The 22,641-nt window shown below is 59.9% G+C and overlaps 1 protein-coding gene across 1 annotated transcript in view; it reads right to left on the bottom strand.

The window, feature by feature from the left end:
* TNS3 (tensin 3) overlaps positions 1-22,641 on the bottom strand; it is a 416,462-nt gene that overhangs the window by 364,199 nt on the left and 29,622 nt on the right. Inside the window, exon 4 of the mRNA XM_081799720.1 lies at positions 6,503-6,541. The gene's annotated coding sequence lies outside the window, so the exon portion shown is untranslated. The remainder of the gene's footprint in view (positions 1-6,502; positions 6,542-22,641) is intronic.

Here is a 22,641-nt window from a genome sequence, read left to right as displayed (position 1 = left end):
CCGCATCGGGCTCCCTGCTCTGCGGGGAGCCTGCTTCTCCCTCTCCCTCAAAAAAAAGATTTTATTTATTTATTTGACAGAGAGAGACCCAGCGAGAGAGGGAACACAAGCAGGGGGAGAGGGAGAGGGAGAAGCAGGCTCCCCACTGAGCAGGGAGCCCGATGCGGGGCTCGATCCAGGACCCTGGGATCATGACCTGAGCCGAAGGCAGTCGCTTAACCAACTGAGCCACCCAGGCGCCCTATTTTTATATTTTTTAATTGAAAATTTTTTTATTTATTCGAGAGAATGAGAGAGAGAGGGAAGGAGAGGCAGAGGGAGTCTTAAGCAGACTCCATGCTGAATGCAGAGCCCAGCGCGGGGCTCGATCCAGGACCCTGGGATCATGACCTGAGCCGAAGGCAGTCGCTTAACCAACTGAGCCACCCAGGCGCCCCTAAATAAATAAAATCTTAAAAAAAAAAAAAAATGCACTCAGGCAACAGAAGCCCTATCAGAACGACGTCTCTCCTGACACAAACTCTGTTCTAACTCAGGGCATTAAAAAATAAGGGCTCAGCTTCCTCTGCCACAGTTAACTGCGATGTCCCCCCGATTCCCACATACCCACAGGCTTCAAGGGTCCTCCCCACATTCACAACCTGTGATTGCTATAAAATCCACGCCACCAGAGCGGGAAAAAAATGGCACGCTACCAGAACTTTCTCTGTGGCAGATTCCAGTCTTTGGACCTGGGGACATTCATTCACTGGAAAACATTTGCCACGGCCCTTGCCTGGGAGATGCCTAGAGTGCGGTGAACGCTGGCTGGGGGCTCCTCCGTCAAGCCCGAGCGGCAGCCCCAAGCCCACCACACAGTCAGAGGCCCGGGTGGTGGGTGCTCAGCTCCCTGAGCCTGTGTGCACCACGCGGCTGGCCGTGGACATGCCAAGGAACAGACACGGACCAGCCTTCACCAGGGTGACCGGCCCGCAGCCAGCATGGCTGTTAATCATTAGCCAGGCTCCCCGCCGGAGGTAGCTGACACCAGGCCCCCCGCCGGAGGTAGCTGACACCAGGCCAACCTGGCCCCTGCTGTGTGTCCCTCACCTGTGGCCTGGCCCACCAGCAACATCTAGCTCGGCCCTGCTTCCAATCCAGGCTTACCGGGTGAGGCTCAGCACGGGAGGGGGGGTTTTCTCTTAATTCGTGGAGGGCCGCCCCTCTTTCTCAAAGGGTCTGTGAACCGAGGCTCCTGTTTGTCCACCTGCAGCTCCCACGTGGGAGACGCACACCGGACCGCCTTTCCCAGAAACGAGGGCAGTCTCTCCCTGCCAAGGTTGAAAAAGCTGAAGGCCCGCATGTTATTTTAGGTGCAGGAGGGAACGGTGAAATCAAAGCAAGTGTGGACCAAAGTCTGGCCTGTGGTTAGAACGGGGTGGGGCAGGGGCCCCGGATTTCCGGAGAAATCTACCTACGCACCAGGTTTTGGAGATGGCCCAGGGGAGGCTCTCTCCGCAGCGGCAGAGGCCTGGGGCAAAGGTCAACGCAAGAGGGTCCCCCCCAACCCGGTCAGCAGCGCAGGCTTCGAAGGCCTTCCCTGGAAAGCTCCGGGGGCCTTGGGTTCCCAGCCCTGCCCGATCCCCAAGCCCCCTCAGAACCAGAGCGCCTCCTTCAAACAATTTCCACAAACAGCCTCCCCCATTCCTCTGCACGTCTGCTATGTCTGTCCGGCCCGTGGGTCTGTGTCAGGGCCCAGAGGCCACGGCCAGCCCCGCCGAGCGCCACTGAGTGCGCTTATGCCCCAGGATGGCCCCATCACAGGTCTGTGGCCGGACCCAGTCCCAGAAGTGCCGGGGGAGGCAGTGGGGGGCTGAGGCAGGCATGCTAAGCAACATGAAAGAGGTAGAGAGAGGGACCCCATGCACTGCTCCCCTGGGAAGCCACGCAGACACGAAGGCCGCGGGGCCGCGAGCCCTCGGGAGGCTGCGGGAGGGTCCCCTCTCCAGCCGCTGCCTCCCGTCCCTAAGCCACATCCTCCGCTCTGCTCGCAAGGACACGAGTCCAGCCTGACCTCCCTCCCCGCATCCGCATTCCAAACTCAGCCATATCCCGGGTTTCTGGCAGATGGGAATCTGGGCAGCACACGGGGCATCACCCCCACCCCGCAGGTGTCCACTCCATGTCTGTGCCGCATCTCAGAAGCCCGTTGGGATCGGTGCGTGAAAGCGGCCCAGGGGCTGCCCCCATCCACACTTGCTTCACTCCCTTCAAGAGCAGGTCGTCAGAGGGGGTGAAATGCACCATTAAGAGAAGGGGAATCTGAGCGGAGTTTGGGATCCTGGCTTCCAACGCCATCACCCGGGGCCCGCACACCTTAATTCAGATCCCAACCTTCACAAAGGACCCTGAGGACCGAGGGAAGCAGAGCAGTGACCAGCTCTGCCCTGGCGCCAGGAGCCCAGCCTGCATCCAGATCGGGGCCACAGGGAACCTCGGAAACACGGCTCCACTCGGGTGCATTCAGCGTTTCTTGAACACTCCCCACTCTGCCTCAAGTCATAACACTGGGACCCTCTGCCTCTGTGCTTGCTGAGAAGACACAGAGCCAGGCACGGCCACTGACGCAGCACCAGGGAAAGGCAGCCTGAGGTTCTGAGGAGCAATGGCAGGTGCTCCAGCAACCTTAGGGATAGGATGAGGACACCAGAAGCGCCAGCCTCACACCCGCCCCCTGTCCATCTGTGCGGTCCTGGCCTGCCCTGGCCCGATTCCTGGTGTGCTCACCAGGTCTCGGTTTCCCTTGCGCCATCCATTCCACATGTCCTTTTAAAAGGGGATCCTCCGGGGGCTCCTCTGAGGCCCCATTGCTGAACCAGAGTATGGCTCTTGGATCACTGAAGTTTCAAGGTGAAAGTCTGGGAATGCAGCATCGTGTATGTTTTTATTTCTGGGTCTCACTTGGCTTTTACCAAAACCATAGGTGTTAGGTTTGCACAAGTGGAAGGCTCGACTACGATCTGGCAGGACTCCTGAGACTTTTCTCTGCTTCCTGAAGATCGGAGGGTTATAGAACAAGGATGTTTGCAAGTCTCTGCTGCCTGAAGCAAGGGAACGTCACTGGGACAAGGTGAAGCATCTCGTGTGAGATGCTCAGACCCGGGCAGGCCAGCTGTGGGTGCAGACACAGCACCCGGAGTTTGTGACCTCCAGAAACAGAAGCAATCACTCGGCTAAGACCCTGCTGTGCTGGGGCAGATCTGCATCTGTGTTCTGTTAGGTCCCGCAGCGTGGGAACAGTCCATGAGCAGGAATACTCCGCACCCAACCAAAGAGCTGCACTTACTGAGGACAAGCAATTCGCACAGAGGCCGCCGTGGACCGGAGCCGGCGGCAGAGGCCGGGCTACTCCAGGCGCCCCGCTGAACCTTCTAGGCCAGGCCCCCCCACCCAATATTTGACAGGTGGAAAGCCTGAACTCTGTCTTCGCTACCTAATTCTGCAGTCAGGTAAAGGGAGTACCGTTAAAGGGGATTCGTTTCCATCCATCTCAAACCTCCAAGTGTCCCATTCGGTGGGCAGTCTTTCGGAAATAATCCAATGCCTTTGGGAGACCCCGTCACGGCCCCCAGTAAGGAATGTGCCCTCAACAGTCACAGTGCCCTTGTGTTAACCTCACCACTCATGATCACTTCCTCCAGCTTAGTGAGTTTAAGCAAACCAAGGCTGAACAAGGTCCCAACGACCCACGCGCACGCCCAGGTGCAGCTCACAGGGCCCAGTCTGGAAACTCTGGCCTCGGTCTGTGTAACCTGACGCCTAATGTCACCTGCATCAGAAACCACCCATTGTCTTCACCTTCATTAAACAAAGAGTACAGCCCAGAGGAGCTCCCTGAACAGGCGACTCGAATTTCAGAAGCGAGTCTAGGCCACGCCTCCTCCAGCGGGAGAAACCACAACAGCCACGCAGAAACAAGCCGGGGTTGAGCGCCGGCAGCCAGGTGAGGGCTCTGTGCAGCCTGGAGCGCCCACACGCACGGCCACCGCCAGGTGGGGACACGGCCTCTTGCAAGGACGGAGGCCACTCTCAAAGAGTGAACTTCTCCGATGCAGGGCCGCCACGCTGGCTGCTCGCGAGGCCGCTGTGTGCTGCCCGGGACCCCTGGCCACGCGGGGAGTCCACACCCGCCGGGTTGAAGGGTGTCCCCCTGAAAGCCACACCTGCACCAATGCGGGTCCGCTCCTGCGCTGGTATGAATGTGCCCTCCTGGATGGACAGACAGGCAAGGAAGGACAGGACAGAAGGCCCCAGCGACGCTCTGCCTGAAGCACCAGTTGGTGCTGGACGGACGTTCAGCCCTCCGTGAGGCCGGCCACAAGCAGGCCCGCAAGCCCCCTGCTGGCTGGGGCTCCCGCGCCGTGTCCCGGGGCGGGGGCTCAGGAGGAACAGGTCCCCTGGGGGTCCGTCCCGGCACCTTCACCCTCGCAGAGCATATGGCGCGCTCTGGAACCGATCAAACCGGTTCTCCCCGACCAGATGGCAAGAGAACAATGGTTAAAACCAAACAAACCGGCGCAGGCCGCGGGCACCGGGGGACCTCGACTGCCCCCTCACATCCGCCCAGCGAAGAATAAGGCTCTTCCTCACCCGGTGCCGTGGCCAGCGCCCACACCGTCCACGCGCTATTCCATCTGCTCCTCACGGCACCCACCGGCGAGGTGGCAGCGTCCCCACGGACGGAGGAGGCAAGTGGGGCCCAGGTGCAAGAGGGCTCCGTGCGAGGTCACACAGGTCTCCAGGTATCGTCACCTGGATGGACCCCGACCTGACGCTGGCGCCGAGCTCGGAATCACCAACATGCTCTGCACCCGTGTGTGCGTGTGAGCACACGTGGTTGATACGCATGCACACGCGCATCTGCAGAAACACTGCGAACAGAGGCACAACTCGGCCTGGGAGGACCCGACCGCCGCTCCCATCACAAGTGATCCGCTACCCGGAAAAACCGAAGCACCTCCCTGTCGTGACCCAGCAGACCCTGCTCCACAGGGGCCGTCCCGGCGTGACACCAACAGACAACAAAGCCACGGACATGCTTCTCGATCCTCAATGCCGCATCGACGGGCAGAGCCAGAAAAAGCCAGACAAAGCTGCCCTCCAGAGCGGCGCCAATCTGCCCCAGGAACAGACCCGGCAGCTCACAGTGGGAAGGAGCCGAGGTGAGGCTCTTCCAGAACCTCTTGGAAGGGCTCCCGGCCCTCGGGACACCTGCAGAGCTGGTGAACGCCCCGTAGGGGAGAGGCCCCGGAGCCGGACGGAGCAGACGGCGGCTGGGTCAGATGCACAGAAGGGGGTGCTCATGGCCCACAGCCAACAGCCTGAGGCGGACGGGAAGGAGGCCGCCTGCTCCCACACCTGAAGACTGATGAGTCACCACGAGCATGAGACAGCACGGAGTGGGAGGGCCACGGGCACACAGAGGACACGGGGCCCAGGGATGCGTGGACTGGCCAAAGGGCACCTGCCATCCGAACGCTGCTGGTCACTTTCCCATTTATGAGCAAGGCCTCCTTGGGGAAGGTGTTCGTGAGACCTACCTCCACAGATGCCCTGTGACACGGGAGACACGGGACCACGCTCCACACAGACGCCCTGTGACACGGGAGCCACAGTACCACAATCCACACAGACACCCTGCCACATGGGAGCCACGGGACCACGCTCCACACAGACGCCCTGCGACATGGGAGCCACGGGACCACACTCCACACAGATGCCCTGCAACACAGGAGCCACGGGACCACACTCCACACAGACGCCCTGCGACACGGGAGCCACAGTACCAAATCCACACAGACACCCTGCCACATGGGAGCCACGAGACCACGCTCCACACAGATGCCCTGTGACACGGGAGCCACGAGACCACACTCCACACAGACGCCCTGTGACATGGGAGCCACAGGACTGCGACACACAGATGCCCTGTGATACGGGAGCCACGGGACCACGCTCCATACAGACGCCCTGTGACATGGGAGCCACGGGACTGCGACACACAGATGCCCTGCGACACGGGAGCCACGGGACCACACTCCACAGAGACGCCCTGCGACACGGGAGCCACAGTACCACAATCCACACAGACACCCTGCCACATGGGAGCCACGGGACCACGCTCCACACAGACGCCCTGCGACACGGGAGCCACGGGACCGCAACACACACAGATGCCCCTAAGAAAATGGACTGAGACATCTCCTGTCACAGAGAAGGAAACCTAGGCTGAGCACAGGGACCCCTGACGTTGGGCATCTGAAAGGCAGGCATGGCTCTGGTCACTAGGGAAAGCGTGCGAGGGTGAGTACCTGAGGCCCAGGGTCCGTGCAGAGGCTCTGTGAGTGGTGGGGGTCCTGTCTGAGGCCCAGAGGGAGCCTGACAGCCCCAAAGAGGGTCCCACATCAAGACAGAGACAGTCCCGCATGACAAGCCGGGACCCCAGGGAACAGCGAGGACTCACCTGTCCCAGGTACACCTGCACACAGCGGTGACTCACCACCTACAATGAGAAGACACAGGGTAAGCAGGTGGCTTCCCAGGAAAACTCCACCCAATGTCCACTCAGGCTCGACCCCAGAGCTGCACCTGTCTGACACCGCTCACAGCCCCAGAGTTCTAGCATCAAAGTCAGACAAGACCTGCAGTTAAGAGAATCCAGATTTTTCTTCACTTTTCTAGAGTCCAACTCCTTTCACAGGATTTCCTGCAAACCCTGGAGCCTCCCCTAAGAGAAACGCCCTGTGCTCATGCACAGAATATCCTCTTCGATTTCAAACGACCAGTGGACTCCAAGGCTAGGAACTTGGGAGCTAGCGGGAGCCCCTCCCGGCCACGACAAGGACATGGGGGCCCTGCCTGGTGGTCTTCAGGCTGCCCCCACCACCACACCCAGCGCTCATATTCCTTACAAAGTGGACCGCCTTTTCTAGAACTCTTTCCACAAGTGGGACAGAAAGCAGATGAGTGGCCCCAGGGCTCGGCCTCCCCATCTGAGCGGGGGAGATAGGAAGAGTGTGGGTGCTCAGAACAGGCCGGCATGGGGCAGGCTCTCACACTCCAGGACCACGGACCGTCCCTGGGCAGACAGGGCTATCAGCGGGTGAGGGAGTCACCCTGGCCTCGTGCGGTCCTGGGAGGCCAGGATCCTGGCACCTGCCAGTGAGATTCAGCTCTCCTCCCCCAGGGCCCCTCGTACCCCCCTCCTCAAGTAAAAACATGCACAGGAAGGGACAGACCCCCAGGGATCTAACCGTCCTTGTGGGTGGCAGCATGACCTTGACTCTTGCCATGCAGACTATTTATAACTGTTGCTTATCTTCCGAAGTTCTCAGAGAACATGACACACGGTCATTCATTCGTCTGGGACATACATCACTCCAGCAGGAGGCTGACTCATACACTCGCCTGGGGCGGGGCCCCGTCTCCTGGCACCGACCCTCTCCCGGCCTGGACCCCCTCCCCACACACAGCCCCTCACTGTCCAGCACCGCTGACCCAGTGGCCGGCTTCCCTGCCCTGACCGACACCCCCTGGAAACAGGAACACCTGCTCACGACACGCACCTGTATATCAAAGCCCAATGAATGCAGGAGGGAACATGTGACCAATAAACATAAAGCAAAAATAAAACAAAACAAAAAAAATGTCTCTGGAAATAGGGGAAGTTACAGACCGGCGCCTACAGGGTGGTGGTGGCCAGCCAGGCAGGCCCACGGAGCTCGGCGGTCCCCCGTGTACCACTCTACGGGACACCAGGCAAGGCCGTGCAAGGAATCAGGGCTCCCATCTTTGAAAAATCACTATCTGCATTCCACGCCATGGAACATTATTCAGCAATTAAAAAAAAAAAGAAAAGATCCAGAGGAACCTCAAATGCATATCACCAACAAAGAAGCCAGTGTGAAAGGCTAATACCAACTCTGTGACGTTCTGGGGAACACAGAACTGTGGGGACCGTAACGAGATCGGTGGAGGCCCACGGTGGGGGCTGGGGGGTAGTAAGCACAGCACAGAAGGTGTTTAGTGAATACGGGCTGTGTGATGCTCTAATGGTGGATGCGTGTGACCCATCTGTCCAAACCCACAGAACGGGCAGCGCCAGGAGCAAAGCTTAATACAAACTGTGGGCTTCAGTTAGTAAAATGCATCCATATTCGCTCATCCAGATTAACAAGCGCACCCTGTTATTGCAACACGGTAACAGGAAACATCTGGAGGGAAATGAGAGTACCATCCACTTCTCAGTAAGTCTATAACTGTCCTTAAAAATAAAGTCTATTCGGGGCGCCTGGGTGGCTCAGTTGGTTAAGCGACTGCCTTCGGCTCAGGTCATGATCCTGGAGTCCCGGGATCGAGTCCCGCATCGGGCTCCCTGCTCAGCGGGGGGTCTGCTTCTCCCTCTGACCCTCTTCCCTCTCGTGCTCTCTGTCTCTCATTCTCTCTCTCTCAAATAAATAAATAAAATCTTAAAAAATAATAATAATAAATAAAAATAAAGTCTATTCATTAGGTTTCAGTTCGCTGCCCGGAAGCGTGTGTTTGTCGGCTGAGCAAAAGGAAAAGTCCTATGCAGTCTCGAAACCCATGAGTCTTACAAAGCGCAGCCCAGGGCGCCTGGGTGGCTCAGTTGGTTAAGCGACTGCCTTCGGCTCAGGTCATGATCCTGGAGTCCCGGGATCGAGTCCCACATCGGGCTCCTTGCTCGGCGGGGAGTCTGCTTCTCCCTCTGCCCTTCCCCCCTCTCATGCTCTCTCTCTCTCTCTCTAATAAATAAATAAATAAATCTTAAAAAAAAAAAAAGCGCAGCCCAAAAGCCTTCCGTCCAGAAGGCAGGTGGGTCCTGTGCTTCCCACGTGCCTCCCAGGCCAGAGGGGGGTGGTGACACTGCCCACCTGTCCCCAGGGTGTCCCCCAGAGAATGAGAGCTCTGAGCCGGGGCTCCCAAATCCCACGCCTGCCCCCTACCCCCCACCCACCCCCCGCAGCCCCATCCTCGGCTGAACTCTGAGGAGCTCGGCCGTTCTTCACGGTGGCCACCTGGACAAGCCATCAGGGAGGAGACGTTCCTCAACGCAAAGTGCATAAGCCACCGTCTTTGCTGGAGAGCGAGAGGGGCCCCAGCTCAGCAGAACAAAGGACAAGCAACAAGGCTAAAGGCTTGCACTCCAGCCAGAGGGGAGCCTCAGATCCAGAGAACCAATTACAACCCTGCTGTCTGTGTTCACCAGCACCATTACAAAATGCAAACAGAAAACGGGGAGGGCTACAATGAATTTGCAAATGAAATTGCACGAGAAGCGCCAAGTCAGAGAAGAGGGTATGGCCCGGGGGAGAGCCACCTGTCGGCAGAGAGAAAATGAATATTCACATCAAGAATGGCGAACACCTAGTTTCGCAAAGCCCATCCTCCAGTGGACACAGTGCGCACGTGTCCCTTGGATGTGGCTCACGCCAAATCCCAGGACAGGAACTCCAGGAGAACACACTGGCTTGGCTCGCTCTATTTCCTCCCTTGGAATAAGAGGATGGCAGTAGACCCCAGTCTGGCAGGGCTGTGCTGGGAGGGTGCAGGGCGCACGCGTGGTCCCCTGTGGACCACCCTGCCTGGCACCCGGGATGTAAGCAGCCATGCAGAGCCCCCCCCTTGCATGTCCTAGACACTCGGGGGTTCCTTCCAGCTCTTCAGCCAGACCAGAGAGGCACAGTTCCCAGCTCCCAGGCTCTCCGCCAGCCAAGCACCTGCTCCTCCCCACCCGCGGCCCGCCCACCTCGCCTCGGGACGGAGACACCAGGTAAGCAAGCCATGGGCAGCTGCTCGGGGTTCAGGTCGGGTCGGTAACGGCAGAGCCCACTCACCTGCTTTCTGCCCCCATCTTACTGCGACCTCAGATCACACACCCCGCGGGCCATCTGCTCTGCTCACTTCACCAAAGGAAATACCGTGGTGCTGGATGGTTTCCAGGTGGGCCTGGCCTTCCTCGTCATGCAGGGGCTGATGCTTCTGGATATTCAGGATCTGCAGGAGCCAGTCCTGTCTCACTGACGGAGCTAAAAACCCGCGGCACCTGTAACGCGCTTCAGGACCGAGGGAGGGTCCCGATGGGGCGCTGTTTGCAGGGACCGTCCAACAGCAGGACGCCCACAGATCCCTGAGTGCACGGCCAGCGCGTTAGAGGGAGGACATGCCTGCACCCTGAGGGTCTGGGCAGTGCCTTCCTCAGAGCTCCTGCCTGCTCTGGGGGGTGGCCTGATCACGGTCGCAGGAGAAAGGGGCCCAGCGGCCACCACCAGGGTGCACTCACGGGGATGCCCACGGCTCATGCAAGGGGCATCTTCACGTCCCACGTGCTGTGTCGGCAGGTCCCGCTCGCTGGCCCTCACTGCCAGCCGGAAAGCCAGTGACTGTCGCTTCGGTGCGTGAAATGCTGAGTCCCACAGAGGCCGCGCAATGTGGGCAGATCCCACTGGGTCCAAACTCCACGTTCCTCCCCTGAAAGGAACGGCTCCACTCTCTCACTGCAAGTCCCGGGGGGGTGGGCGAGGGCGGGGGACAGGGGAGGGCGGCAGGACGAGTGCCGCCGGTGACGGAGACAGCCCCGGAGAGATGACGCGAGGTCCACTCCGGGGCCGTTTTATGGCTGTGTTAGGGGCCAAGTCACATAACCAAGGACGACCATAAACAAACAGGACTGCGCCCCGGCCACACCTCGCTCCGTTGCACCTGCAGCACGAGGTTCGAAAACTCCCCCCAAGCCAGCAGGTGGGCAGGCGACCCGGACGGGGGGGTGCCTCGCTCCCGGGGGTGACTGTGCCCCGGGAACGGGAGTGCAGGCGCGAGTGTGACTGCGTGTGTGAATGCAGCGTGCACATGTGTCCGTGTGCACACTCACGCACACACCCAGGTGCAGCCCTGCAGCTGCACCTCCCCAAGGACACCGGGGCGCTCCGGCCGACACCCCCAAGGGCTGACCCAGGCGAGGAGGCGAGGCTCCTTCTCCTGGGGGGAGCGAAACCGCCTCACAGGGCCTGACCGGGCCCTCTGTTTACCTCTGGAGATTAAGGTCCTGGGACAGAAATTACAGTTCATCCCTCCCCGTGCCCTACAGAGATCGTTTCCCTCCCCATTAGCTCAACAAAACAATGAGCTCAGCGTTTGTTGTTGCCAATTCTTACTAAAGTTTACTTTGAACAAAGCCACATAAAACAGCACAGCACTACTCTCTCCGGAAACGCGCGTGTATGATGAAGCCCCACACAGCCCGTGTGCGCAGGGGCAAGGTAAAGCCGAGCCGACCTTTCCGGAATCGTGGACAAGCCCAGCTGCGCTGGGCCACGTGAGCGAGCGCCACAGAAGCCCACGGAAGCCGGTGCCCTCAAGCATGTGGCACGTTCCCACCCGGCCAGCCGCCCCAAGGAGAGCCGGCCGCGTTGCCCCCTGGTTTCCCAGGTAATCCTGCCCACAGGTAAATTCTCCCCGGGCTGGCATGGTGCCGGCAAGAGCAAATACTCACGCCCGGATTCTGGAAGGGTCCATCCGCTCAAAAGAACCAAGGTATGAAGACACATTACATCAGTGCACCCACGTGCCCACAATAAACCCATCCACCATCCTAGGGGCGGGAAGTGAGACAACAGGGAGAGAGAAACAGGTGGGCGCCCGACTCACCTTGACGGCTCAAGAGGCACTCTCCTGAGGGGAAGCCCAAGGAAAAGGTGCAACCTTATGCCCAACTTGCACCATTAAATAAAATCACTTTATTTTTAAAAACCACTATAGTATTAAATTCCAACAGAGACGCAGCACAATGTGGCATGGGGTTGAACTTTGCTTTATCTCTGCAAAGGCGATTCTTTACGAGACACTGAGCACGAAGACCCCTGCCCCCTCTCACGCCCCGTGCCCGGCTGGAGAGACAGACGTCCGAGCGACGTGTCCCCCGGCCCCAGGACAGCACAGAATCTCGGGGAACCCCGCGTCTCTGCACGGAGCGGCAGTCCCGAGGGAGGAGGGCAGGGCTTTCTCTCAAGGGGCAGCATCTTTCATATTCTCTTCATCTTTTATTATTTTACAGCTTTGACTTCTGGGGCTGTGTGTTACTGATCGAATAAACACAAGATGTTTTTATTTGCCCGTTACGTACGATGGAGAAGAGATAAAAGTTTAATTGTGTTTATAAGAATCGTAACAGTGGATCAGAAACAGGGAGCAAAGATAGGAGGGAATCTGCTCTCCCCGGCATTGACATCCAGACAGGAGCTCAGATACCCCCCGTGTCGGTCACTCGGGACAAGAGGACAGTGCCACAGACCCCGAACCTCGAACAGACATCCCTTCCCTCCCGGTCCTGGAGGCTGGAGTCCGTTTCATGCGTGGCACAAGATCCACGCATGGCAGGGCCGGTGCCCGAGGCTCCCCCCCACCCCGGGACGTGTCCACAGCCGTGTCCTCCCCATGTCCACGACTCATCCCTCCTTGTGCGTCTGTGTCCTGTTCCCCTCTTCTTCTAAGGACGGCAGTCCTGGGGGGTCACTCCAGCCACATCACTGTACCTCCATCACCTCCTTCAAGGCCCCAGCTCCACAAACAGCCACATTCTGAGGTTCTGGGGCTCAAGGCTCCCACGCGTGGATCTGGGGACGGGGGCCCATGCAGCCCGCGGCACCCACCCTCAGAGGTCTGGCCGGGCCAGTGGAGAACCCAGGTCAACATGGGACGTTCCCACAAGTCCGGCGGGAGCCAGGTCCTCTAGGCCCGGAGGGCTGCCGCGTGGGCAGGTGACTCGGCTCCTCGGTCAAGTCTGCCCGGCAATGCTCCTCTGGGGGGCGGGGGGAGGCCCAGGGGCAGATCTCCACACTGCTGTCTAAACAAGGATAGCATCGATGCAGAGACATGGTTCTACAAAATGCCGACGTCCCAGACTCCATTAATTTACTTGCTTCCTTCAAGCTCTCCCGGGGTAGGACAGCCCAAGTCAGCCGTGTAACCCCAGGAGAAAACATGCCCCCCACCAGTCCAGTTCAGCCCTCCCTCCAGGGCCTGCCTGCCCCATACGGGCGCAGAGGGTCGGGAACTCACCGGCATCCTTTCAGTACATTTCTCCCGAAAGTGAGCAAGGAGCTACTGAAGGTCATGTCTTCTCTTTTAAAGAAAGAAGAAAGGTAAGCCCCAGATTTTGTCGGCTCTCAGTCCCAACTCCACCAGCTCTGTGATTCTAGTGACTTCTAGAGCTAAGGACACAGATGCACAGCTGCCCCAGATGGGCCTATTCATACATGGATGCTGATTGTGAGTGTTCGAGGGGGCTTCCTGAACCAATCGAGGCATGAGGTCCCGGCAAACACCTGTCAACGCTCACCCGGCACAGAAGAGAATTAAATCGAGAAAACCCGGCTCAGCATTCGTCTGGTTACCAATATTTGTCCGGGACCAGAAATCTGTGAATCTACTGCTGGAACAATGTTCCAACCGTGCTTCTCCAGGTGGCGGGGAAGGGCCACCAGGGCCCACAGTGGGATGCTTGCTCAGTGGACAGCTCGCACTCCTGCGCCTCGGTCTGTCTGAGCAGATCAGGCCGAGTTGGGGGGCCTGGCACCTTCTTGAGGGTCTCACTTTCCAGGGGAGGAAGCCGGGGGCCTCAGAGGTGAAGTGTCATGTGCAGGACCCCTGGAAATTAGACGAGACCAGAATCGAGCCCCACAGAACCCCTGGGGCCGGCACCTACCAGATTCCTGTGCCCTATCTCTGTGAAAAGAGAGAAAGAAAATGGCATCCAACAGCTTAGTAAGATGGCTTGCCAAAGAACCAGAACAGAAGAAAATCTCATAAACACAACAGAATCGCAGAAAGATAAAAAATATATATATGTAAAATTTAAGAAGCCTTGTAAAAACTGCTTTTACTTTGCTGGTCATTTAAAACAGCAGAGACTGAGACGTAAGTGCACCGAATTCCCGGACCCCTTTCCACGAGAAAAATCCAGGTCTCAAATTCAAGCCACTCCTCACCAGTGTCGCCGTGGTCGGCCTGCAGACCCACCACGAGTGACCAGAAGTTGGTAATAATTAAAGCACTCATACTGGTGAATAGTTCACATTTTAATTAATTAGAAGAAACGGAGTCCTGTACCCTCTTTCCAAGCTCCCCCCCGGGAGGAACGAAGCTGGTTCTGTCTTCAAGGCGGGGGCACCAACGGCCCTTTGGCAGGTGACTCGGCGGCGCCCCCACCAACGGGAAGACCAGAGGGCAGGCTGGCCCCCAGGAGATGCGTCCCTCGCTGTGCCCCAACGGGGCAGTGGGGGCATGTCCCCTTTCAAAGCCCAAGACGGCAAGGATAGCGCTGACGTCAGAGCAAGAAGAAATGGGGACAATGACGCCCGGGTGTCCACCTGCTTCAAGGGCAACGGCCACGAGCCTCGGTGGGGCAGGCGGGCGAGGGTCCCCGGCAGGGCAGCGGGGTGCGGGACACGCGGTCCCCCCCCCCTGCATGGTCACGCCCAACTGTCCACCGTCAACCATCAGACTGGATATTTAGGACACGTGACTTTTCTAATCGTGTGCTTATTTAAAAAAAAATTTACTTTTTAGACATAATAAATACATAGTTTTTCAAAAGCACAGAGTCGGCTGGAGAGCACAAAAAAGTGCCTGGACTTTGCCTCAGAGGCCCACCCCCTGCCCTCCCCGTGCCCCATCCTCCCCCTGCCCCCTGTCCCCCCGTGTCCTCTCCCAGGGACCCGACCAGCTCAGGCGGCCCCTCCTCTGTAAGCTCAGTCTTCCTCAACCCTGCAGGGGACATAATAACCCCTCCTTCCTCTACCCCAACCAAGCCCTTCCTCTCCTTCTTCTCCAGAAAGTCCCTCCGCCACGGAGCCCTGCCCCTGCCGAGCCCCCCAACACTTTCCATGAACAAGGGTGTGGTGGGAGGTCTTTGCAGACAGGGAGATGGGGGAAGAATGCCCCCCGCCCCAGGCTTGGACGCCCAGCCCAGACCCGGGAAATAGCAGCCACTGTGCACAGGGTGCACGGGGCCAGGACAGACACTGTGAGCTGGGCCAAAACATCCCTACCAAGTGCAGGCTTCTGTTTCTCTTGAAGAGAGGAGCTCAGAACTGGCACGCCCTGCCCGTGACATTTCTAACACCTTCCTTCTTGCTACAGAAAGGAAGAAAAGGCACACATTGCAGCCCTTTAAGGAAGGAAATGGTATGTTCCACGGGGGTGCTGAACAGGACTTCCCCAAAAACACTCCGTCCACAGTGTCTAAGAATAACACAACGAACAGTTCGGTTTTCGCCAACCGTCCTGTGACCCAGGGAAGGGAACATGACAAATTCTGACAGCTTGCAACTTATCACCAAATCTGAAAAAACAAAAAAAATTTAGCTTTGGCGTTGGTTGGCATGGAGGCCGCCTGCCCACTCTGAGCGTCCACAGAAGCGTGTGACAGAAACGCTCGTGGGTTCGCCCCGTCGGAAGCTAATGCTCCATTCATGGTTACAAAACCCCGCTGCACCCAGGATCCCGGGGGGAAGCCCGAGACCGGCCTGCAGCCCCGGCCCCATCTGCTGAGGTCTGCCTGAGAATGCAGGGGTGACTCTCCACCACGCCCCCGCGTGGCCTCCCGCTCTCCCTGGGCAGCACAGAGCTTTCCGACGGGCCCCCGACGGCCCGGTCAACACCCGCCACACGCTTTTTAAACATCCAGAAAAAGCCTCTAAGAAGACAGAAAGTGACATAAAGACTCTGGAATCAGCATTCTGATTCCATAATCAGTGCTAGCCTCTTAGGCATCCTGTCCTCCCTGCCCCCCGACGAAGCCGCAGCCCGGGGTCCCCTCCTGCAAAGATGGTCAGCGGGCCGAGCTGTGTCGAGGCAGAGGGGACGCCTGTGGGGTCTGGAGATGCGGGGGCCAGCCGTGCGGACCGTTGTCCAGACGCAACAAGAGGGCATCCATGTGCCATTCCCAGCCTGCGGGAAAACGGGAGGTCAGCACTTCCCGAATCCCTGCTCAAAATGAAGGGCTTTCCAAGACGAAAAGCAAAACACAGAGTGAAACGGAAGCTGTCTTTTACAAAAACGTGGAGATGGAGACTCCGATGCTCGGTTACGGGTCGTCGTCCTGCCCCTGAAAGTGGGCAGATGGGCGTTTCACTCCGAAAACCGGTCCTCCAGAGTCACCGCCACGAGAAAGCCGGCACCGGGATTGGAAATGCTCCAGTCCAGGTGCAACGTGAGTGATTTCACACGGGAGGCGTTGACATGCCACTCGGGGCCCCGCAAAATGCCCGGACTCACACCACGGCCACCCAAGGGGGGAGCACACAGGCACAGTCCTGATCCCCGCGCCGGACCTCCGTCCTCAAGGGCCTGACCCTGGTGGCCAGGCTGTCCAGGGACACACGTGCTCTGACAGCATGGGGACAGCATCCGGGGGTGGCCACCGGGCAGGGGGCAGGTGCAGGTGTGGGGGGGACACTCTGAGGACCAGGCTGCAGGGCCCCCCAAGGCCACCAGCACGTCCTCCCCGACGGGGGAAGAAGTGGCAGGGAAGTCACCAGCAGGGGTCTTATGCACCTGCAGCCTGAGGGCAGGAGCGAGGGGTCCGGGAGAAGAGCGTTCTGTGAAGCAGCAGGATCGCCAGGTGCAGGCAGCCTGGGGAGGGCGCGGAGCGCCACGCAGCTGGGAGGACCCCGCCGAGCCGGAGAGAGGGGTCGGCCGCACGATGCAGGCAGAGAGGACAGATTCTGAACAGTTCAGAAAGTGCACAGTGGCCAGTGAAAGACAGTAGTGCGTCCGGACAAGGAAGTCGGGAACAGGGCGTTTGCTCACAGGGAATGTGAATGAAGAATGAAGAGTTAGCGTCTTCCAGAAAGAAGCCAGGGCCGCTGTCGACACAGGCAAGCGGCGAGGCGCCCGAGGACAGTCCAGAGCTGTCTGCGCAGGGGACGCGGCTTCTACGACGGAGGGGACGAGCAGGCGACCCCGAGCAAACGGGAGCCAAACGCGGCAGTGTCGGGGTGTGCGAGCTGAGCCACGGCACGTGGGCGGCTTGGAAGGAGCCACGGGGGTCCTCCCAGCAGGCAGGTCAGCAGGTCGTAAAGCTCCACCTACACGCTGCTGAGCGGAGCCCGCGCAGAGGCAGGGGGATCAGGCTGCCACACCACGGGGACGGCGCCACCCCCGAGAGAGGACAGGTGAAGCATTCCACGTGTTGCCCATGCACACGGCCAGGCATGCCCATGGCCGCCGGGGTGGGACTGAGGTGGAGGGGCCCACCCTGTGAGGTGGGCGGTCACACAGGAACCCAGGACCAGGTAGGTGGTGGCGTCCGAAGGGCCTGCTCGGCCCTGGGTCCGGGCACTGCGGGGCCACACCCAAGGGGACCACCAAAGTCCTCCCTGGGGACGCGCCAGGGCTGCGGCCAGCACGTACCAGTGCAGGATGCTGGGGTGGCCAGCCAAGTGGGAGGCTGGGAGCCACCTGGGAGGAGCCACAGAGCCGGCCGGGCGGTGGGGGGTGGGGCACGGAGCCGGCCAGAGTCAAGGCCACACAGACAGGCAGGAACCCGAGGCTCTGGTCTCAGGAAATGCTGAGCCCACTCCTCTGCCACCGGCCGTGTGGAAGCACCTTCAGGTTGGACCCACGCTGCCTGAGGGGCACAAACGAAGCCAATGACATGGGACTTGTCTGCTTGGCAGGGAAGATCCCATTCTCAGGAAGAGGACGTGGAGAGTACGCCATCCTTTCGTGTCGTTGAAACACTTAGGGAGTAAGACGCACTCTGATCTGTGCCGTTGGCCGGTCGACGCTTCGTGAGACAGCTGGGTTAGCAGGATAATGACCCTGACTGCAGATAGAAGTCTCCAGAGAAATGTGCTGGCCCCGAGGATGCAGGATGCAAGTCATCCCGAGGAGGGGATGCTCCCTCCAGAAGCCCCGGGCCCGGGCTCACTCCAGCTGCTGAGCCGGGTTCTCAGAGCCCCTCACGGAAGACGTCTGTGTTCTGACTTCGTAGAGAAAGAAATGAAGGCCCGAGCGCCTGTGGCGACCACGGGGCCGTCGAGCTCAGATCCCGGTGTCCTTGCCCTACGTTCTCACGGGCTGCTTCCGACAGCTACGCCTGGGAAGTTCCACTGTCTCCGGTTCTCCCAGAAGGAGGGCAGGCGTGAGCAAAGGCATCCCCAGTGCAGAGTTTCAGGGAGCGGTGATTCCCATCACTAACACTCGAGACAAGAAAATTATTCACCAAGCGCTCCTTCTTGGTTTTGTCCACATTCGAGCCTGGCCCCGGGGCAGCCCGGCCTCAGCATCCCGTCCCCCGCGCCTCATCGGGCACCTGCATGCTCGCGCATCTGCTACCCTCGTCACGAGAGGGACGTCTGTGCGCAACGGAGGAGTCTCCTATTCGCGGGTGCCCTCGCTCTCCCATCGGAGCAGGGCTGCACGAAGTCGGGGGGTGCCTCGGCGAGCTGGCTTGCTTGAACTGATCCGCAGGCTCCCAGCTCGTGTTGCAGGCAAAACCAGTGACCGAGGCAGAAGCAGGAACCTCACCACAGGCTCATGCCCGCGATGCTCGGATTCATCACAAACCAAGCCGTCCCCCAAGGCCTGGAGGCCTGCCACCAGCGAAGTCCCGGAGACGCGCTCCCAGCTCTGCCGGCATTTCCAAGGGAATTCTGAGGAGCCTGAGTGATGCCAAGAAGCTGCGGCTCACTCGGGGGAGGAAGGACCCTGGGAGGGGCTGGTGGGTCCAGGGCCCTCGGGCATCCTTCCTGGTGCAGACACAGAGTGGGGTGGGCCGCTGGCTCCAGCCTGGGAAAGGGGCAGAAGGGCACGAGCTGGGGGGTTTGGAGGCTTCAGAGCAGGGGTGGCAGGCGCACATTCCGGCCCCGGCCCCACGGTGGACGCACGAAGCACGCACAGACCTGGACTCTGAAACCTGATGCCCCTGACCGCTGGGACGCAGGGGCCCTGTAACTGTCCCCGTTTGCTGGACCGATGCGGGGAGGGGCCGACGGACCACACGTGGGACACCACGGAGAAGAGAGCTGTCTGGAGATCCGGGGGAACCAGCAGACGTAAGCTGGCTAAAACTCCTCTTACGCCAGTGGGCGTCGGCTGTCACCAGGACCCGCGTCTGTGGTGGGTCTGAGGATGCCGCAGGCTCTGGGCCTCGTGGCAGAGGGGCCACCTAGAAGACACAGTCTCCGGCGGGTCACTGCGGCTCCTGCACCAAACACAGCCAGAACTCGGGGGTCACCGGCGCGCGAGGCCAGCAGAGGTGGCGACAGGAGGGGCTGACGCTGCCCGGGGCCCAGACGTGGGAGAGGCTCTGGGGGGCCCCGCCTGGCCGCACCTCAACCTTCAGAGAGAGGAACGGCATGCCCATCACAGCTCGGCTTCTGTCGGGAGGTCTGAAGGTTCCCAGCTTGGCCACCACGTGACAGTCACACGGGCACAGAGCAAACAGAGGCCCCTGCAGCCGCCCAGGACCCCCTCCTCTCCCGAAGGGGGCTCCCGCCTCACCGAGGGAGGCAGCCCTGGGGTCCCGTGCTTTGTCTCCAGCGAGGCACCCATCAAGGCACACCCAGAAGAGAAGAGGCGAGCTGGGCATCCACGTCGTGCAAGGGACAAAGGGGCCTGAGGACAGAGCCCTGACTTCGGACACAGAGGGCAGGAGCTCAGGGTGAGCCCGGCATGGGGACCCTCCACAAGATGACAGCTCCATACCACCGCAGGTGGGTTCCGGCTTCACCAACTCACTGCTCAGTCCCTACGTGGGGGCCTTACGTTTGCAAAAAACAAAACACCCTATCTGGCGATCGGCATGACATGTGCTCTTGAACACGTCAACCCCTGACCGACGGCTCCTCTAAGAACAGGTGTGCGGTCTGGGCCGACGTGGAAAGACCGTGCCTGGGGCGTGGAGCGGCGGGTGCAGACTCCCACTTCTGCAGAGCTCCCGCCCGCTCGCCAAAGCCCACCGGGATCCCGCCTCTGCCATGTTTGGGGGGCCCCACCAGGGACCCCATCGCCCGCCTCCCTGCCACGGCTTTCTCCTACTTCCCGTGGCTCATGCCCGTGAGTCAGCCGACAGCCCGGAAAAGCCAGCTCACGCCACCCAGGCAGCTCACGAGGCTCCAGCGAGCCAGCAAGGCCTCCCAGGGAGCAAAATATTTGCAATCCCAAACTCCCCAGCCATTACACCTAAATAATTTGCCTTCCTTAAAACCTAAATAATCAAGATTACCATAATTAACAGCTAAGAGAAAGCTGTCTTCACGTCAGACTGTGGACGGATCACTCACCCATTTCACACATAAAGAAACCGGAGCCCCGGGGGACTTGCTGCAGCAGACGAGGAGCCCCCACGGGGATCATGGCCCGGGTCTCTGCTTCTCTGTGCCCTCTGAGCCCAAGGCCTCACCTGAGGGGCCGAACTGCCCGTCGACTAGGAAGACCGTGACCTCAGTCCATCGGGGCGGTGAGCGAGGCCCCAGCTCATGACTCGGCTGCCCTGCCCTCATGAGCCCCAACCCCCAGGCCCTGGCTCGGCCCTGGCTCTGCAGGATGTCTCTGTCCTTGGCGATCCCAGTACAATGGGGTTCGCTGCACACTAACACGCTGTGGGGAGGGCACCACACACCCCCGGCCTCGGTTACTCCTTCCGAGTCCCCACCAGGCCCGTGGACGCCCCAGAGGGAACCTGCAGCGCCCGCCTTCCCCAAGTCAGTAAGCAGCCGGACCAGGTCGGACGTTGGGCCAAAGCCTCACGGTTGTGTGTCAGGAAAGCCAGCGAGCCCCGGGCACCGAGGGAGCCTGAGGGTTACACACGCACGTGCTAAGCGAGGACCCACGCTGTCTGCGAGAACCGCGTCTCAGCTCCTGGCAGACGGAGCTGCCCCCTGCTTATCTCCGGCGGTGGCTGGGAACATATGGCCCTTCTGCACCCCACAGTCATGGTGTTATGGTTCTGGAATAAGAAGGGGCTTTGTTATTGCTGGTGGCATTCTCTCCTGCCACTCGAAGCTGGGTTATCGAGAAAAATGAATGCGGATACATTTCCCCCAACCCCGATCTACTGAAAACGCTTATCTACCTCTCAGCAAAATGCCAATTACTGTGGCCAGAAATGCCATCACCGGTGATAGCTAAGACTTCTGGAATACTCTTGGAGCCAAAGAATTCAATCCTCTAAGGAGCCGGCTCTGGGCCCCCCTTTAACACACGGTGGCAACAGCAAGCGGCTCAGTTCTCCGCTGCCAGCCAGGAGTGGCCAGGCCGGCCACACACATCTCAACCCTCCCGGCGTGGGCGCGGGGGGACCCTCCTGGAAATCCAGAAAATTCTGTGCTCCAACACAACCACTCAGAAGCACACTGCACGCGTGAGAGAGGAGCGTATTTGCAGGCGAAGCAGAACGAGGATAAGCCAAGGCCGGAAACGAGCCCCTTCCCCGCCCCCGAGTGTGTCCGAGCAAGGAACACCTGGCCTCAGCCAGAAAGGGGCTCCGCCAGAGTGAGACCAGAAAGCAAGCAGACGTGCCCGAAGCCCCCCCACGGGCGCCTGCTCCTAAAGCAGCTCAAACGCACATCCCGTGACATCTCGGAGAGGCAGGGGACCCAGGGCTTCGGAGGGGACGGCGGGAGGGTTGCCGGCCGCGGGGCTGGGTGACAGCGATGCATGGGGCTCTGTACTGCACTGTGCGCTTCTCCTGAGTTCCAAATCCCCCATCGTGGGAAGTTTAAAAAGAAAAGGCATGTAATCTCTTTCTTGAGAAAACACCTATGGCCGGACTGGCCCGTAGTTCTCGCCGACTGTGTGTACGCGTGTACGTGCCTGTGTGTGAAGTGTGTGTGTGCATGGGGGTAAACTGTGCGTGCGTGCGTGCGTGGCAGGGAGGGTGGAGGGATTCAGGATCCCCGGTCCCCACACACAGGACCCACCGTGAGGAGCCAGCTCGCAGCGCACGGAGCATGCCCCCAGCACACACTTCTGCTCAGAGCCCAGAGCCCAGAGCCGGTCGGAAATTCTCAGCGATAGCTGACCCAGGAAGTGCACGGCAGCAACCAAATCCCAAGACTCTCTAAAACCCCGTCTGCCACGGGGGCGGCCTGCAGGATATGTGAGGGGCTCCCTCTGAGGCAGGGCCGGCCAGTCAGAGGCTCGAGGCCTGCGCTACGGGAAAATGCAGGAGGTACGGACACTGTGACGGGGCCAGAACACCAGGCCTCCGTCCCGCGGTTCCCCCAACTGCCCACCTGCCAGGGCCAGGCCTCCTCACCGCCTCACTGATCAAAGTCCTAACCCCCACCAAGCACCCCAGGCCTCCAGCGCTTCTGGGGGCCCTCGGCAATGTAGCCCCTCCAAGGAACTCAAAAACCAGGATGACCTTCCCAATTCAGGGCCCCGGCTTCCGTGACAGCCTGACAACCCCGCCAATCTAAGAACAACTACCCTAACACGAAGCCCCCCAAATCCTCAAGCCATGTGCCCTAAACGCTATGCCTACGCCACCCCGACCTGACGATATAATCATGAGAGAGGAGGGGGCATCTGCGGGGGGCCGGGGGAAGGGCCGGTCACCGCATTCTTATCTGA

Source organism: Leptonychotes weddellii, chromosome 12 (genome assembly GCF_054177405.1).
Source record: "Leptonychotes weddellii isolate Sample4059 chromosome 12, ASM5417740v2, whole genome shotgun sequence".
In the NCBI taxonomy this organism is placed as follows: domain Eukaryota; kingdom Metazoa; phylum Chordata; class Mammalia; order Carnivora; family Phocidae; genus Leptonychotes; species Leptonychotes weddellii.
The sequence above is the reverse complement of the archived record's forward strand: the minus strand, read 5'-3'. Positions and strand labels throughout refer to the sequence as shown.